The sequence below is a fragment of the Pongo pygmaeus genome, chromosome 9 (assembly GCF_028885625.2).
Source record: "Pongo pygmaeus isolate AG05252 chromosome 9, NHGRI_mPonPyg2-v2.0_pri, whole genome shotgun sequence".
Taxonomy (NCBI): Eukaryota; Metazoa; Chordata; class Mammalia; order Primates; family Hominidae; genus Pongo; species Pongo pygmaeus.
This window is the reverse complement of record NC_072382.2, coordinates 121,908,633-121,927,614: the sequence shown is the minus strand read 5'-3', so window position 1 is coordinate 121,927,614 and position 18,982 is coordinate 121,908,633.

Below are 18,982 nucleotides of genomic sequence, written 5' to 3'. Positions count from 1 at the left end.
TGTATACATATATAACTAACCTGCACATTGTGCACATGTACCCTAAAACTTAAAGTATAATAATAATAAAATAAAATAAAAAGAGAAAAAGAGGTAAAATAATCAATAGGACAAAAATCTGAAATGTTTATGCATTTAATAACAGAGCTTGAAACTATATGAAGCAAAAACTGATCTGAAAAGAGAAATAGATATGTTCACAATTATAGTTGAAGGTTTTAACACTCTTCTCTCAGTAACTGATAAAACAAGTAGAAAGAATATCAGTTAGGGCATAAAATGTTTGAACAACAACATCAATTAACTTGACCTAATTGACGTTCTATAGAGTACTGTATCCAACAAAGCAGAACATACATTATTTTCAATTGTACAAGTAAGATAGATCTACTGAGATAGACAATATTCTGGAACAGGTCTCAAGATTTAAACAGTGTGAAATCATAGAAAATATGTTATCTGACACCAGCGAAATAAAAGCAGAAATCAACAAGCAAAATATATCTAGAAAATCCCCCAAATATTTGAAAATTGGACAGCAGATTTCCAAATAAACCAAATCAAAAGGATAATTAGAAAATGTTTTGAACTGAATAAAAAAGCATACAGGGCTCTCTCTCTGCTGCCACCATGTAAGACATGCCTCACTTCTTCTTCACCTTTTGCCATGATTGTAAGTTTCCTGAGGCCTCATCAGCCCTGTGGAACTCTTTGGGTTGCAGGCCATACTCCTGTGCAAATGCTTCACTGGCCAAAATTGCCACTGCAGCACCATCTGAGGTAGGACTAAGAGAAAGTGGAAATAATTCTCCACACCCAGTACCACCTTGATCATAGGATTTCAGACTAGGAGTTCCTTCTATGTGAGAAGAAAGGCCAATATGCTTGCTGGTCAGTAGATTATCTTTTTTGTAATACCTACAGTTGTAAATCACACTTACTTCCCACTTGAGGACTGAACCTCTATTAAGAACTTAAGTGTTGTCAGTCACTACTTGGCATCTAAGAGTCCCAAAAAGTTGTTATTGCAAAGAATCACCAATTTGCCTCTGGAGATGCATAAGGCATCTTCTGGGGACTTCTAAGGCGTGAGTTCAAAAGGTAATCCCTATCCTGGTAGAAAAAAGATTCTACTATAGATGAAAAAAAGCATGCAAACAATATATCAAAGTTTCTTGGATGTAGCTAAATCAATGCTTAGATAAAAACATGTAGTATTATATGCTTTTATTAGAAAAACATGTTCTAAAATCAATCAACTGAGCTACTGCCAAAAGAAACTAGACAAGAAAGAGAAAATTAAATCCAATTAAACCCCATGAAGGAAATAAAAAAATGAAAACAGAAATCAATGAAATATAAAAAAATGAGAGAAAAAGAAAAATCCAAGAAATCTCAAATATATCATTTGGAAAGTATTTTAATTTCTTCCTATTAACCAAGTAGGTGAGAGAGAAATTCCCACCTTAGGGTTACAGGGATGACACAATGCCTGACAGCAGATGAAACTGACAACAGTTTGTTAGTTACATATACTCATAGCCAGCGGGAGGAGGACACCACATCTCATGCAGGGGTGCTGCACTTGGGAACAGAAATGAACAATCACATGGGGGTTGTACTTGTGAGCAGAGAACAACCAGAGGCTGTGGGGGGCAGGTTGTAGCACTAAGAGAATGGGGTGCACCATGGTTCCTGCAGGAGGCTGTGATTGGCTTGTTTAACTGCACCTGGTTCTCTTTATTAAGAGGATTTGGCTAGGGGTTAGGAGCAGAGTGGAATGAGGAACTTGGGGCTAGTCTAGATGAGGCCCTCCTATTTTCATCAGGTGTCAAGGTAGCACATAATATTGAACCTTAATTTTAGTTCTTACACCACAGAAAAGATCAATACAATTGATGAAACTCTAACCTGACTGATCAAGAAAAAAAGAGAAAAGACACAAATTACCAATATCAGGAATGAAAGCGAGGATGTCACTACAGATCCTACAAACGTTGAAAAAAACCTAAGGAGATATTATAAACAACTACATGCCAATAAATTCAGCGACTTAGATGATAAAATGGACATAATCTTTGAAACACAAAACTACAAAGGTCATTCAATAAGAAATAATTTGAATATCTTATATCTGTTAAAGGAATTACATTCACAGTTTTAAAAAAGTGAAACCTTTTTCATAAAGAAAACTCCAGGATCAAGTGGTTTCACTAGTGCATTCTACCCCCAGGTGTATTGGTAAATGTTTTACACCTGGCACTCTAGAAAAAACAACAACATGTTTTGTAGCATTTGCCAGTTTCCATAGTGTAAATATTCCCACTATGGTCAATTTCATGCCACCAATATGATGTCATTCATCATGGAGATAAAAAGAGATGTGCTTATATATGCACAAATATATATAAAGATAACACCATATAAATGAAATAGTCATAAATGCCCTAATAGCATTGATATTTATAAAATGTAGCAAAATATTTAAGATATGATAAGTATTCATTCCATATGCATTACTTTTGCTTTTAACATAATTTATTTAATTTTTAATACTGGCTGTATTTAGCAGCTGGCTTACGCAATTTCTGAGAATTTGAAAGTACATTGTCATGGGCCAGTACAAGCCATTTCTGGGATGCTAAACATTTTTAAAAAATACCAATTCTACAAAAACTGTTGCAGAAAAGAGACGGGGAGGAAACATTTCTAAACAGAATTTTAGCAGGAAAAAAATCAGCAATATATAAAAAGAATAATAAAGTATGATCAAATGAGATTTATCCTAGGAATTCAAGGTTGGCTTAACATTCAAAAGCCAGTTTTTTTAAGTTTTAAAATCTTTATTTATTTATTTTATTTAAATAGCTTTTGGGGTACAAGTGGTTTTTGGCTACATGGATGAATTCTATAGTGGTGAATTCTGAGATTTTAGTGCACCCATCACCTGAGCAGTGTAACTGTACCCAGTATGAAGCCTTTTATCCCTCACCTCGCTCCCAACCTCTCCACCTACAAATCCCCAAAGTTCATTATGTCACTCTGTATGTCTTTGCATCCTCATTGCTTAGCTCCCACTTACAAGTGAGGATATACAGTATTTGGTTTTCCATTCCTGAGTTATTTCTCTTAGAATAATGGCCTCCAGCTCCATCCAAATTGCTGCAAAAGACATTATTTCTTTCCTTTTTATGGCTGAGTAGTATTCCACAGTGTATGCACATCACATTTTCTTTATCCACTCATTGGTCTATGGGCATTTAAGTTGGTTCCATATCTTTGCAATTGTAAATTGTGCTGCTATAAACGTGAGTGTGCCTGCATGTATGTGTGTGTCTTTTTTGTATAATGACTTCTTTTTCTCTGGGTAGTTACCCAGTAGTAGGGTTGCTGGATTGAATGGTAGATCTACTTTTAGTTTCAAAAGTCAATTTATATACAACTTGAATGAGCCTTGGAGATACTGTGTTGAGTAAAATAAGCAGTTGTAATAGGACAAATAGTGTATGATTCCACTTATACGAGATATTTAAAGTAGTCAAAGTCATGAAAACAGAAAGTAGAATGGTGGTTTCGTCGAGTTGGGAAGGGGGAATGGGGAGTTGTTGTTTGATGGGTATAGAGTTTTAGTTTTGCAAGATGAAAAACTTTCTAGAGATCTGTTATACAACAATGTGAATGTAGTTAACACTACCGAACTGTATACTCAAAAATGATAAAGGGTAAGTGTTATGTGTTTTTAACCACAATTTTTAAAAAGTCAATCTATAATTTATCATATGTGGTAGCCATAATATCTATGTCCTAATCCACAGAACTTGTGAATATGCTACTTTACGTAGCAAAAGATATTTTGCAGATATGATTAAGTTAAGGATTTTGAGATGGGAGATTATTCTGGATTATCAGGGGTGGGCCCAATGTAATCGCAAAGGTCCTTGTACCTAAAAGAGGGAGGTAGGAACGTCAGAGTCAGACAAAAAGATGTGTCATGACAGAAGCAGAGATTGGAGTGATACAAATGCTGGCTTTGAAGATGGAAAAAGCCATGAGCCAGGGAACACGTGCAGCCCCTACAAGCTGGAAAAGGCAAAGAAATGGGTTATATTCTAGAGCCTTCAGAAAAGATGCAGCCCTACCAACACCTTGATTTTAGCCCATTTGGGGCTTCTGACCTCCAGAACTATAAGATAATAAGTTTGTGTTGTTTTAAGCCGCTAAGCTTGTTATGGCAGCAATAGAAAATGAATGTACCATATAAACAGACCTAAAAAGGAAAAAAACACGATCATGTCAGTAGATTCAGGGAAAGCTTTTGACAAAATTCAACAAGACAAATTTATCAAGATTCATGATAAAATCTTAGCAAATTAGGGATACAAGGGAACTTACACAATCTGGAAAAGGGCATCTATTTAAAAATATCCTACAATTGACATTATACTTAGTAGTGAAAAATGGAATGTTTTTCCTCTCAGATTAGGAACAAAGCAAGTAAGTCTGTTATAACTATTTCTATTCGACAGTGTACTGGAGGTCCTAGCCAGTGCAAGAATTCAAGAAAAAGAAAAAAGGCACAGATGAGAAGATTCAAAATTGTTTTTATTTATAAACAATATAATTTCCTATCTAGAAAATCTTAGGAAATCCACAAGCAAGCTAAGACACTACAGTTAATAAATGAGTTTAGCAATGTTGCAGGATATGGGTTCAATACACAAAAATTAATTATTATTATTATTTTTCAGAGGGAGCCTCACTCTGTCACCCAGGCTGGAGTGCAGTGGCACAATCATGACTCATTGAAGCCTTGAGCTCCTGGGCTCAAGCAATCCTCCCACCTTAGCCTCCCACATAGCTGTGACTACAGGCATGTGCCACCACACCTGACTGACTTTTTTATTTTTAAATTTTTTGTAGAGACAAGGTCTTGCTACATTACCCAGGCTGTTCTCAAATTCCTGGCCTCGAGCTGGAGTCGCCACCTTGGCCTCCTAATATGCTAGTATTACAAGCGTGAGCCACTGTGCCTGGCCTAATTGTATTTCTGTATACTAGAAACTAACAATTGGAATTTAAATGGAAAATAACATTTATGATGGCATAAAAACATGAAATACTTCAGAATAAATTAGCAAAAATTTGTATTTTTTGCTAATTACTTTTAGTAATTTACTAATTACTAAAAACTACAAAACTGCTGGGAGAAGTTAAAAAAGATCTAAATAAATAAAGAAACATACCATGTTCATGGCATGTATTGATAGTATTAAGACTTGATATTGTTAAGCTGTCAATTCTCCCCAAATTGATCTTCAGATTTAATGTACTCTCAGTCAAAATCACAGCAGATTTTTAAAGAATTTTGTAATCTGATCCTAAAGTTCATATGGAAATGCCATGGATCATAATAGGTACAAAAAATTATGAAAAACAAAGACCAAGCTTGGAGGACTTACTACCTGATTTTTAAGACTTACAACAAAGTAGTAGTAATTAGATAGTGTGTTATGGAATAAAGTAGACATTTAGATCACTGAACAGAATAGAGAGTCCAGAAATAGATTTATATATATGTAGATAATTGATTTTCACAAAGGTGCCAAGGTAATTCAATGGGGGAAATGATAGTTTTTTCAACAAATGGTGCTGGAACAATTGGGTATCCATATACAAGAAAAAAAATGGCCCTTATCTCACATCATAAACAACAATTAACTTGAAATAGTGGATCTATGATTTAAAATCTTTATAACCTAAAATCTTTATAACCTGTTATGCATAACAGCTCTATCTATACCAACTCCAAACTGAGGCAAACATCGAAATTTCTTAGATAGGACATAGAAAGCACAAACCTTAAAGAAAAAAAAAATCAGTATATCAGACTTCCTTTAAAAAAACTTGTTTTATTTATTTATTTATTTATTTATATAATTTTTGAGACAGAGTCTTGCTCTGTTACCCCAGCTGGAGTGCAGTGGCATGATCTTGGCTCACTGCAACCTCTGCCTCCTGGGTTCAAGTGATTCTCCTGCCTCAGACTCCTGAGTAGCTGGGATTACAGGCCCCCACCACCATGCCAGGCTAATTTTTGTACTTTTTTTTTCAGTAGAGACAGGGATTCAACATGTTGGCCAGGCTGATCTCAAACTCCTGACCTCAGGTGATCTACCTGCCTTGGCCTCCCAAAGTACTGGGATTACCAGCGTGAGCCACCGTGCCTAGCCAAAACTTGCTTGTTAAAAGACATGGTTAAGAAGATAAAAAGGCAAGCTATAATGGGGTAGAAACTATTTGTAAAACATGTATCTAACAAAGGACTTGGATTCAAGATGTCTTTTAAAAAGCTCTTCCTACTCAATCAGAAGACAAACAACCTGATTTAAAACTGGGCAAAAGATATGAAGAGACATTTCACTAATAAAGGGAAGCCAGTGGCACATAAGCATATGAAAAGAAGCTTAACATTATTAGTCACTAGATAAGCTCACATTAAAACCACACTGAGATACCACTGTACAACCACTAGAATGGTTAAAATTTAAAAAGACTGATTATATGATGTCTTGGCAGGATGAGAAGTAACTGGAAGTCTAACAATTTGTTGGTGGGAACCCAAAATAGCATAGCCACTATGGAAAACAGTTTGAGGGCAGCCAGAGAGAAAGGTCGGGTTACCCACAAAGGGAAGCCCATCAGACTAACAGCAGATCTCTCTGCAGAAACCCTACAAGCCAGAAGAGAGTGGGGGCCAATATTCAACATTCTTAAAGAAAAGAATTTTCAACCCAGGATTTCATATCCAGCCAAACTAAGCTTCATAAGTGATGGATAAATAATCCTTTACAGACAAGCAAATTCTGAGAGATTTTGTCACCACCAGGCCTGACTTACAAGAGCTCCTGAAGGAAGCACTAAATATGGAAAGGAAAAACTGGTACCAGTCACTGCAAAAACATACCAAATTGTAAAAACCATCGACAGTATGAAGAAACTGCATCAACTAATGGGCAAAATAACCAGCTAGCATCATAACGACAGGATCAAATTCACACAAAACAATATTAACCTTAAACGTAAACAGGCTAAATGGCCCAATTAAAAGACACAGACTGGCAAATTGGATAAAGAGTCAAGACCCAATGGTGTGCTGTATTCAGGAGACCCATCTCATATGCAAAGACATACAAAGGCTCAAAATAAAGGGATGGAGGAATGTTTACCAAGCAAATGGAAAGCAAAAAAAGCAGGGGTTGCAATCCTAGTCTCTGGTGAAACAGACTTTCAGCCAAAAAAGATCAAAAGAGACAAAGAAGAGCATTACATAATGGTAAAGGGATCAATGCAACAAGAAGAGCTAACTATCCTAAATATATATGCACCCAATACAGGAGCATCCAGCTTCATAAAGCAAGTTCTTGGAGACCTACAAAGAGACTTAGACTCCCACACAATAATAGTGGGAGACTTTAACACCCCACTGTCAATATTAGACAGATTAATGAGACAGAAAATTAACAAGGATATTCAGGACTTGAACTCAGCTCTGGACCAAGCAGACCTAATAGATATCTATAGAACTCTCCACCCCAAATCAACAGAATATACATTCTTCTCAGCACCACATCACACTTATTCTAAAATTGACCACAAAATTGGAAGTAAAACACTCCTCAGCAAATGCAAAAGAACAGAAATAATAACAAACAGTCTCTCAGTGCAATTAAATTAGAACTCAGGATTGAGAAATTCACTCAAAACCACACAACTACATGGAAATTGAACAACCTGCTCCTGAATGACTTCTGGGTAAATAAAGAAATAAAGGCAGAAATAAATAAGTTCTTTGAAACAAATGAGAACAGAGACATAATGTACCAGAATCTCTGGGACACAGCTAAAGCAGTGTTTAGAGGGAAATTTATAGCACTAAATGCCCGCAGAAGAAAGCAGGAAAGATCTAAAATCAACACCTTAACATCACAATTGATAGAACTAGAGAAGCAAGAGCAAACAAATTCAAAAGCTAGCAGAAGACAAGAAATAACTAAGATCAGAGCAGAACTGAAGGAGATAGAGACATGAAAAACCCTTCAAAAAAATCAATGAATCCAGGAACTTGTTTTTTGAAAAGATTAACAAAATAGATAGACCACTAGCCAGACTAATAAAGAAGATAAGAGAGAAGAATCAAATAGACACAATAAAAAATGATAAAGGGGATATAACCACTGATCTCATAGAAATACAAACTTACCATCAGAGAATACTATAAACACCTCTATGCAAATAAACTAGAAAATCTAGAAGAAATGGATACATTCCTGGACACATACACCCTCCCAAGACTAAACCAGGAAGAAGTCCAATCCATAAATAGACCAATAAAAACTTCTGGGATTACAGATGTGAGCCACTATGCCTGGCCTTAAATTATGTCTTAATAAATCTAAAAGGACACCATTAAGAAAATTAATAGACAAACCACAGATTTGAAGAAGATATTCAGAAAAGATATATCTGATGGACTTGTTACTAGAATATACAAAGGACTCCTATGATTCAATAACAAAAAGATAAGCAATCATGTTAAAATGCAAAATAGTGCAACCACTTTGGAAACGGTTTGACTGTTTCTCAAAAGGTTAAACTTACACCTACTGCTTGATGTGGCAATTCCACTCTTAGGTATTTATCCAGGGGAAATGAAAACATGTCCATAAAAACAAATGTTCATAGCAGCTTTATTCACCATAATCATGCACAGGAAACAACCCCTATGCTCATCAACAGGAAATCACTAGGTAAATTCTGATGTGTCCATACGGTGGAATCCTAGTCAGCAACTTCAAAGAAATAAACCACGATTCATGAATCCAGATGGATGGGTCCCAGAGACATTATGCTAAGAGAAAGAAGCACGACACTAAAGAGTGAATGTCGTGCGAGTCCACTTATGTGAAGTTCTAGATTAGCCAAAAGTAATCTGTAGCTAGAAATTGGATTAGTTGGGGATGGAGGAAATATGAGAGAATTTCCAGTGAGATGGCGGTGTACCATATTATAATAGGGATGTGGTTTGCTTGGATATAAACATTTTATCAACATTGTAGAGCTACTATTTGCACATTTTAATGTGTGCAAGTTTTCCCAAAAAATAGTAATGTCAAAAAACATTAAAAATTGTGTGGGTGAAAATATAGTGAAAGGAGAATGGCGCAATATGCTCATTGTTGAAGCAGGGTGATGGATACATAGGGATTGAAATTGTACTATTGTGTTTACGTTGTGTATTTTTGAAGTTTTCCATAATAAAAAGTGAAATAAAACAAAAGGGAAGAAAAGGATAATTATACTTCACAGGGCTGTTTTGCGTTCATACAGACAATGCTGGAGACGGGGTTCTGCGGCTGTGAAGTGTATTTTGACATAGCTTCTCCATGTGATCTGCTTCCCCCTCTCATTGACTCACTCTGGCTCTTGCTGTCTGCTGCATTCTCACCTTCCTGCCACTCCTGTTTCATTTCTCTTTCCCTCCCACCTAGCTTTCTTCCTTGTCCTCCCTGTTCCATTGCCTTTGGTCCGTTGTTGGTTAGATTAGCCCTGGGGCTCAGGGACAGCAGTCCCCAGTTTCAGGGGAGATCATGAGGGAGGGGCTCAGGACAGACACCCCAAGGCATTGCTTCCTGCTCTTTCTTGGTGCTTGCCCACCCCCCAACTCTGCCACCCTATGTCTCCCCAGGGTGGAGGCGGGCAGGGCTCTTGCCTCATTGTCATCTGTGTGCCAGCACATCTGTAACAGGATGGACAGGCTGCCGTTGTCCCGACACGTCTCCTCCACCTGGCTTCCCTGAAAACTGTCAGATTAGAGGAAATTTGAGCCAGGTTCACAGCCCTGCACCCTGGCCGGCCTCCCTACTGGAGTTGCCCTGCTCTGGGCAGCCTTCCTCCTCAAGCCTTCACCTTCCACCAGACTTGGCCTCACTGCTGCAGCAGTCAGCATCCCACAACCTTGCACCCTGATCTGTTCTTGCCAAGAACCAGCTGAGTGCCTGGCAGTCCTCCGGAAACCTTGGGCTTTGGGGCAGTACCCACAAGTTGCCTGCAGTCTGTGCTGGCTTTGTTCTGTTTTAACCATCCATGAACTCGACAGATACTTATTGGGCACCACTGTTTGCTGGGCACTGTGTTAGACTCTGTGGCCACAGAGATGGCCTGGACTTACCGCCTGCTGGTGGAAGTGGTGTAAACAGATGATTTCAATGCAGTGTGGGCAAGGTGGGCCCTGGGGAACTGAGTGAAGCTGCAGGGGCACACGGAGGGGTCACTCAGCCTGGACTGGGGCAGGGAGGTTAGGCAGCCATTCTTGGAGGAAATGCCAACTAAGCTGAGACCCGCAGAGGGTGGAGAAGCACTGGAACAGCATGTGGGGCAGCCCAAGGGGCGCACTCGCTTTCTGAGAGCTGCAGATGGTTCAGTCTGGTTCAGCTTTGTGTGTGAGGGGAGGGTCCTGTCAAGAGGTGAGGCGTGGAGAGCCCAGCAGCTCCCCTGCTGGAAGCTGCCACACCCAGCCTCCCTGCCCAGATGACGAGCACTCCAAGGTGGGCCCCCGCCCAGCCCTTCCTGGAGCAGCACATGGCTCCAGCAGGATGGCACTGAGTTGGTGCCTGAGTGCCCCCTCACTCTGTCCCCTTCCTCCCTCCCATTCCTCTCTCCCTAGAGCCTCAGGCTGGGCAGTGACCTAGGCACAGCTGGGTCATCTCCTTCCGGGCCATCCACACCTCCCATCTCTGCAGGGTCAGGCTGCTTCCTCCTGCTCCCTGGGCCTCCCCCGAGTGCTCTGCTCTGGGTCTGCATCTGGGTCACGTTTGGGTTATGGCTCCAGCTCTGATTCGGGTCCTGGGCTCAGCTGTGTCCCCAGGTGAGCCCATACACAGAAGCCTGCCTGGGATAGCAGAGCAGCTTCTGACCACAGAGCCTCCTCCTGGGGTGGGAGTCTCCCCCATTCTGAGCTCAGGAGGTCAGGCTGGGCACAGGGGCTGCCATGTGGAATGAGATGGCTCTGGGGCACCTCAGGAGTAGAGGCTGGAAGAACATGAAGGGCATGGAAAAAACTTTTAGAGACAGCACAGAAGTAGCTGTTAGACTCAATTTCGTTAGCACGCTTGGCTCAGGAGGAAAAAATTCACAGCACAGTTCAAGGGATTAGAGGGAGAATTCTGGAGTCAAAGTACATGGAGTTCCAAACCCAGTTCTGCTAGTTATTCACCTTGTGACCTTGGGCAGGTTACTGAAACTCTGTGTGTCTCGGTTGCTTCATATTTAAAACGTGAGAATGGAAGTACCCCCTTCGTACTCTTATGGGAGGATTGATTGAGATAAGCATGTTATGGGTCTAGCACAGTGCCTGGTACAGGGTTAGTGCTTAATGAAAATGATAATATTGCTATTTCTTGTCATTATTCTGTCCAATTTCTCTGATGGACAGAGGAGTGACCTTTGCCCATCACCCACTCCTGGGGTCTCCCACAGGTTTTTCCCCTCCATCCATTGGATTAGAACCTGCAAGAAGCAGGGTATGCCTCACCATCCTCATTTAGGAGTGGAAATGCTCAGGTTTTGGAGCTGAGAGACCTGGCTTCATTGATTAATAGTCGAGTGACTGAGGGCAAATTGCTCAACTTCTCAGTCTTAATTTATTCATCAGTAAGATGAGGCTAATGTTCTCTCAAGGGTTAGTAGTGAAGTCCAGACAGCACGAATAGATGGTACAAGGCTGAGCCTGGCTCTGCTGTGTGGCCTTGGGCAAGCTGCTTTACTTCTCTGGGCCTTTGTTTCCTTACCTATACCACGTACCATGGAATTAGGGGTACTCTATATGAAGTGCTTGGCATAGAGTATGCCCTCAACAAAGAATAGTAGCCAGCCTTGTTATTCTGATGGTGGCAATGACGATGAAGAAGGGAAGAAGCTCAGGGTCTGGGAGGGAACTGGCCGAGTTTGGCTGTTTCTTGGGAGTCGGTGCTACTGCAGCCTCAGGATAAGGGGTGCATCTTCTTTTCCCTAATGCCTTCCTGAATTGGGGCAGGTTCATATTCAATGTGCGTGGAAGGAGTGGGGAAGAAAGACGTCTTCTGAGGTCTGAGGAAGACAAGTTGCAGTTGATACTGCAACAAGGAACAAGCCCAGGGCACAAGCGTCTCTGATTGGCCCCGTGTAAGCTCTGGGCCTTCCGGGCTGACACTCCACTGTGCCCAGGGGCAGGGCCAGGGAGTGCTGCTGGGCTATCCCCACCACGCCTGTTCAATTTGCTCTTCGATTTTTTTTTCTTTGCTCTTATTTTTCACAATTCTGGGGAAATTGGTGTCTAGAATTCAAATAGCAAAGAGAAAACCCAGAGGTCATCTAATTCATTTCCTAACACAAATAACCTCCCCACAAGTCCTGTAAAATAGTTGATGTTATTTGAGCAAGGCAGGCACCCTGCTGTCTAACTTCAATCCCTCTAGCTGCCTGTTAGTCGGTTCCCCAACCCCTCTGACTTTGCCCTCTAAAGGGTTGGAGAGAAACTGACCAGTGCCTCCATCCAAATAACCCTCTCTAGGTAAAGAAAGGTGTTATTAAAACACCCCTTCTCCAGGCTAAGTAATCCCAGTGCCTTTAACCCTTTCCTCTCAGGTCCTGTTTTCCAAGTCTTTAATTATTTTCACTGCCCTTCTCTGCATTTTAGGATGCAACCCTATAATCATAGAATTTCAGGGCTGGAAGGTACCTGGGAGATGACATGGAGGAGAGCCAGGAGCAGACGGTTAGAAGCCTTGCCCACCCCAGCTGCTGGAGCAGGAAGAAAGCCCTGGCAATTCCTCTTCACCAGGCCGTCTCCAGTCCTTCTCCAGCAGAGAAAATCCTGCTCATTTTCCCTCAAAGTGAAACATTCAACAAAAATGTACTGAATAGTTCTTGGGAGCCAGGCACAGTCTCGGCATTTTCACAATTTCTCACCTTCCCTAATCCCCCAGCGGTCCTGCCAGGGAGCTAGGATCAGCTTAATTTCGTAGGCAAGGAGACTGGCTCAGAGAGATTAAGTAACTTGCCCAAATTCACATATCAAGAAAGTTCTGGGGCTCTTCCACCCCAGCTCTGGCTGCACCAACAGCCAGCCAGTCCCTCAGGCCCCGGGTGAAGTTATTCTCCCATGGAGAAACCCTGACAAAGTTCTGGACAGCCAGAGCTGGGCTGTAGCAGGACTCAGCCAGGATCCCACAGAGAAACAGAGCCAATAGGACCTATAGTTACATGAAGAGATTTGTTTCCAGGAATTGGCTCATGAGATTGTTGGGGCTGACAAGTCAGAAATCCAGAGGGCAGGCAGGAGTTGATACTGCAATCTTGGGGCAGAATTTCTTCTTCTCTGAGAAACCTTGGTTTTTAACCCTTAGGGCCTTCCCACTGATCAAATGCAGTACACCCACATTATTGAGGATAATCTCCTTTATTTAAAGTCAACGGACTGTAGGTGACTTCACTCTCGCAGCAACACCCAGATTAGTGTTTGATTAAATGACTGGGTGCTATAGCTTAGCCAACTTGACACAGGCAAGTACCCATCACAGCATTGTTTATGGGTGTTGATGGGTGGGGGTGCACAGGGTCCCCAAGGCATCTGATCCAATGGGCATTTTCCACAGAGTCCTAAGCCAGTGTTGGGAAGGTGGCAGGGGACTTGAGGACCTCCCCATTATGCAAGAGTCCTAGGTCAGTTTGTACTACCAGACCCAGACCTGATCACCATCCCCTGGGGGTGCCCTGTCTTGATGCTGCTCAATTGAGAGCTACATTAGGACTCAGTGTCTTCTCAGGGGATAAAAGCCTTGGAAGTGTAGCAGGACAAGCTGCAGACAAAACCTCTCAGGCACCAAGTTAAAGAAGGAAGGGCTTTATTCGGCTGGGAGCTTCAGCAAGACTCACGTCTCCAACAACCGAGATCCCCGAGTAAGCAATTCCTGTCCCTTTTAAGGGCTCACAACTCTAAGGGGGTCCACCTGAGAGGGTCGTGATCAATTGAGCAAGCAGGGTGTATGTGACTGGGGGCTGCAAGCACCAGTGATTAGAACGGAACAGAACAGGACAGGGATTTTCACAGTGCTTTTCTATACAATGTCTGTAATCTATAGATAACATAACCGATTAGGTCAGGGGTAGATCTTTAACTACCAGGCCCAGGGTGTGGCGCCAGGCTGTCTGCTTGTGGATTTCATTTCTGCCTTTTAGTTTTTACTTTTTCTTTCTTTGGAGGCAGAAATTGGGCATAAGACAATAAGAAGAGTGATCTCCTCCCTTAGAAGGAGCCAAGGGTAGGAGCAAGAGGACCGTTGCTTGAATCCTAAGGGAGCCAGAACTAACAGCCCTTGAGGGTGAGGACAGTATCTTCTTATTCCCTGTACACTAGGGCTGGGACCATGCCCAGCCCCCTGGAGAGGTGCCACAAATGTCTTTTCCTTTTACTTCCCCTCCCCTCCCGGGTAGGGTACCTGAAACACTCCAGGCAGGTAGAAATCAGTCCTGTTTTTGAAGGGCTTCTGAGAAAGGAATTTATGATCACAGGAACAGTACCGCTCAATCTATAGAGTTCTTCCTAATATATAATCTAGATCCTTCCAATTTCAGGACAAATTCTGTTGTATTAGGATAGCAGACATGAGAAAATTAGACTTTAGAAATTTTATTATTGCTATAAAGTTTTGAACTGCCATAGGCTTTTTGCTGCTGTCTACAGCTAGAGGTATGAAAAGAGGACAAGGGCACCAAGAAGTCAAAAGAGACTGGGCGCGGTGGCTCATGCCTGTGATCCCAGCACTTTGGGAGGCCAAGGCCAGTGGATCACTTGAGGTCAGGAGTTCAAGACCAGCCTGGCCAACATAGTGAAACCCATCTCTACCAAAAAATAAAAAAATTAGTTGGGCGTGGTGGCAGGGGCCTGTAGTCCCAGGCACTGGGAGGCTGAGGTTGGAGAATCGCTTGAATCTGGGAGGCAGAGGTTGCAGTGAGAGATCACACCAAGGCATTCCAGCCAGGGCAATAGAGTGAGACCCTGTCTCAAAAAAAAAAAGAAGTCAAAAGAACCATGTAAGCATTAAGACCGGATCAGACTCTTCCCCTCACAGAAACAATTACCTCATAGCTTCCCTTTTGCAGGGCCAGAGGCTCAGTTCCTTAACTCCAATTGCACAGTACACTTTCATTTATAGAGTATTTATGTTAGACCCAAAGAAGAACTTCCCGCAGCAAGCAGTCCTAAAGCTTGAAATGAATGGCTGAGGGAAGCTATGAAATCTTTTTTCTTGCAGGCCTTTTAAATAATATATAGTTCTTTAAAAGATACATCAAAGACTTTCTTGATATAGCCTTGCCCAGGGGCAAGGGGATGGACCGGTTGACCACTCCCTCCCAACCCTGGGACTCCAAGGAAGCCTGAGAAGTTTTCTCCTTTTAAGGGGTTTCCTCTTTCATCTAAAGATGATCGGTGACAGAATCAGGTGTTCCCAGGCCACACAGTAGGTAAGTGAAGGTGGCTCCACCTGCTGAATCAAGGGAGGCTGCCAGGAAGGGAACAGCTTTGAGGTGCCTCATGGGAGAAGCCTGGGAGGAGGCTTGGGGTTGGCCTGCGGGTGCGTGTGGGAGGAGGGACTCTGTGGGGGCTTTCAGGCATGCCTGGTCTGACAGGGCCAAGCAGGAAGAGGTAGAAGTTGCCTCTGCTCCATAGGAATCCTTCTCTGGAAGCCACACCTACCAGCTCTTCTTACCTTCTAAAGCTTGCAAGGGATGAGGCAGGGGCTGGCAGCCAGTCACATCTCACCACCACCTGGTATAGGGAGAAACACTGCAGCAGGAAGACTTTAAGCTAGACCAGAGGGAGAACAGGGTGAGATGTGGGAGGAGTGACTGGGGTGGGGGGCTTCATGGGCTCCCTTTCTTTCAAGGCCTTTAAAAGTGAAGAGGCCTTTCTGCCACAGCAGCGCAGATGATGGCCTTTGGGGGCTTTTTGCCAAGTTGCACAGGACACATAGGCTCTGAGAGCCTTTAGGAAATGCCCTTTATGGAACCTGTGCAACTGAGTTTGAGGCTGGAGAGGGGCAGGACCTCAGCAGACGGGGTTGCCTGTAGTCAGGTCCTGAGCGAGGGCCTGGGGAGCTTTGGGAGCGATCACCTTCCTGTGAGGTGTGCAGTGCCCATCCAGACCTCAGACCTCCAGGGGTGGGAATCCTCTTCTTTGGTTCAGCTCCAGGAGGGATGTTGGAGTGGTGGGACGAGGGCTTGGGGACCAGCCCTGAAGGGACAGTTGTTTGCTTCTTTTCAGCTCCTGGCTTCTGGGATCTCCAGGAGACTCTACCTTCTGCTAGGCATTTGGGTAGAGTAGTCCCTCAAGGGAGGAGGGGCCCTGCACCCTAATCTAGGAGAACCAAAAGACCAGTCAACCAGCACCTACTGAGAATTCAGCTGAATAAATATCTGCTGAGTCAGTCAAACACTGTCTCTGTGTAGCCAGGGAGGCCACTTATGTGCATGGAAAGCGAGCCATGCTCATCCTGGTTGGAGAGACTGGCCTCTCTCAGCACATGCTGGTTCCTCCCTCCTCTGAGCAGCCCAAGCCCCTCACATATATTTATCTCATTCACTGTTCATGCCAAATGCAAGTGATTTGCTTACTGATCTCTTCTCCCACTAAACTATGAACTCCCCAAGGGCATGATCTGGGACTCCTTCCTGTCCGTATGATCAGTTCCTTGCCTAACCCTGGCCCATGGTAGGATGCTCAACAAGTATGTGTGAATGAATGAATAATTAACAACACCAGGTGGGCTGAGCTAAATGCTTCCTGAGTAGGACAGGCAGGGATAGATGTTACAGGAGTTGAATGGGGGCAGTGGTCACTGGGCTTGGATTAGGGAAAGCCTCTTGGAAGAGAGAAATTTGCCTCATCTTCCCTTTGCCTTGATCACTTGAACCTGTTCCCCTGACATCCTCCAGCATCCATCTTTCTATCCTCCCTCTTATAAGATGTCTTCCACTTTGATCATCCACTAGTCCTCCAGCGATGCGTTGGAGCAGGCTTACTGGCTCGGGAGAGCTGACTGTGTGTATCTCTTTCCAGTGCTCTTCACATTGGTAGCTTGAGACTGACTAGGGTGAAATTTTCAAATGCTACAAACCAGTGCTTTTTTGCCTGGAAGAGTCTGTTGCTAAACTTTTATCAGCATACCCTTGCAATCCACTCACTTACCTACTTACTGCCTATCTGTCTCTTTCCTTCCTTACTCTTCCCTTCTCTTTCCTCTCTCCTTCCCATGTATCGCCCTTTCTTTCTCTCTTCTTCCCTTCTTTTTAAAATTCTTTTACCCAGTTCTTCAACTATCTGTCCATCCATCCATCCATCCACCCATTTCCTTATTCATATTCATCTAGCTTTTACTTATTTCATTCACCCATCCATCTACCCATCCATCCATTCATCCATTTGTTCATCATCCAACCACCCACTTATCCATTATCTACATATCTTATCCATCTGTTCATTTATTTCCCCATTCACATTCATCTAGCTTTAACTTCTTCCATGCATTCATCCATCCATCCATCCATCCATCCATCCATCCATCCATCCATCCGTCTGTCCATCCACCCACCCGCAAATATTCTCTGAACATCTACTCTGTGTCAGCCTATTCCTAAGGCTCAGAATCTTTCCCCAGATTTCTGGAAGATGGGTGCATGAACTCTAAGAACTAGCAGAGGCCCTCCAGGGTGCCCCAGGCTCATCCAGCATTGATGTTGGACTGTAACCAGAACCTGATGACTTTCCTCTTCTGTTTCTTTGTGTCCTCTCTGTTCTTTTCTCCTCACTGCCTGTTCTCTCCAGGTTAGAGAAATACTATTAGGGAAAGGGGGAGGGGCATGTCCCAATCCAGCAGGCCAGGACAGGACTTCCCTTCTCTCCTTCTCCCTCCATACCTCAGGCAAGAGCCCAGAGAAATTGGGCCTGGCATTTTGAGAAAGTGTCCCCCTCCCGAGAAGAACCAATGAGCTCTTAGCCAATTCACCAATGAGTTCAAACAAGAGGGGGCTCCTTTGGGGCCCACAGACAGAGACCTCAGGCAAGAGGAGAATCCCCGTCAGAAGCCAGCACTTCCCACGCCAACACCACCCCACATATATCCTCTCAGAAGTGAACTGCTTTGTGAGCTGGGCTTGTCTCTGCCCTTGTTCCCAGGGGCTGTTTTTGCAAAGGATTAGCTGCTCAGCCTGGTGAGGCAAAGGGGCGGGGGCTTCCTAGCTTGACCTGGATTGGAGGGGAAGGAAGAGAAACCCACTCCCCTCCACACAGCCCAGAACCTGCCACGCCAGCCTCACCTACTGTCTGCTCTGCCCCGCCCAGCCTGTCCTTGGAGAGGCAGGTCCCTTTCCTTAGGGGTTTGGAGGCTTCCTAGGACTAGGCCAGTGGGTCAGAGCCCAGAAGTGACTGGGGGCATGTCCTACAAGAGCTAAGGGTCCCTGGTGTTCCGCAGGGGCCACGGAGAAGAAGGGGATGAAGTTTGTTTTTCTCACTTTTCTTCCTGAGGTCTGTATTTATATGATAGTCATATTTGAACAGGTGACTTCTGAGATTATCTGAAGCTCACACTTTGCTGGCCTCTTTTTGGAGGGCATTGCCTGTGGCCTGGCCCAGAGAGGATGGGCAGGTGTTTTCTGAGTCACACAGCAGACCAAGTGTGGAGACAGGTGAGAGTCAATTGTTTGGGCCCTGAGGACCCAACCACCTGGCCTGGCATTGCTTGGATTCCCCTCGTTGTTGTGCCTCGGTCCTTTGAATCCACGCAGGGTCTGACCTGCTCTGGTAGCAATAATCTAAGGTCTATATGTATCTTGTTGGGGCCATTGGGATAGGACAGACTCTCAGAAGCCATCTTCTGGTGAGATATTC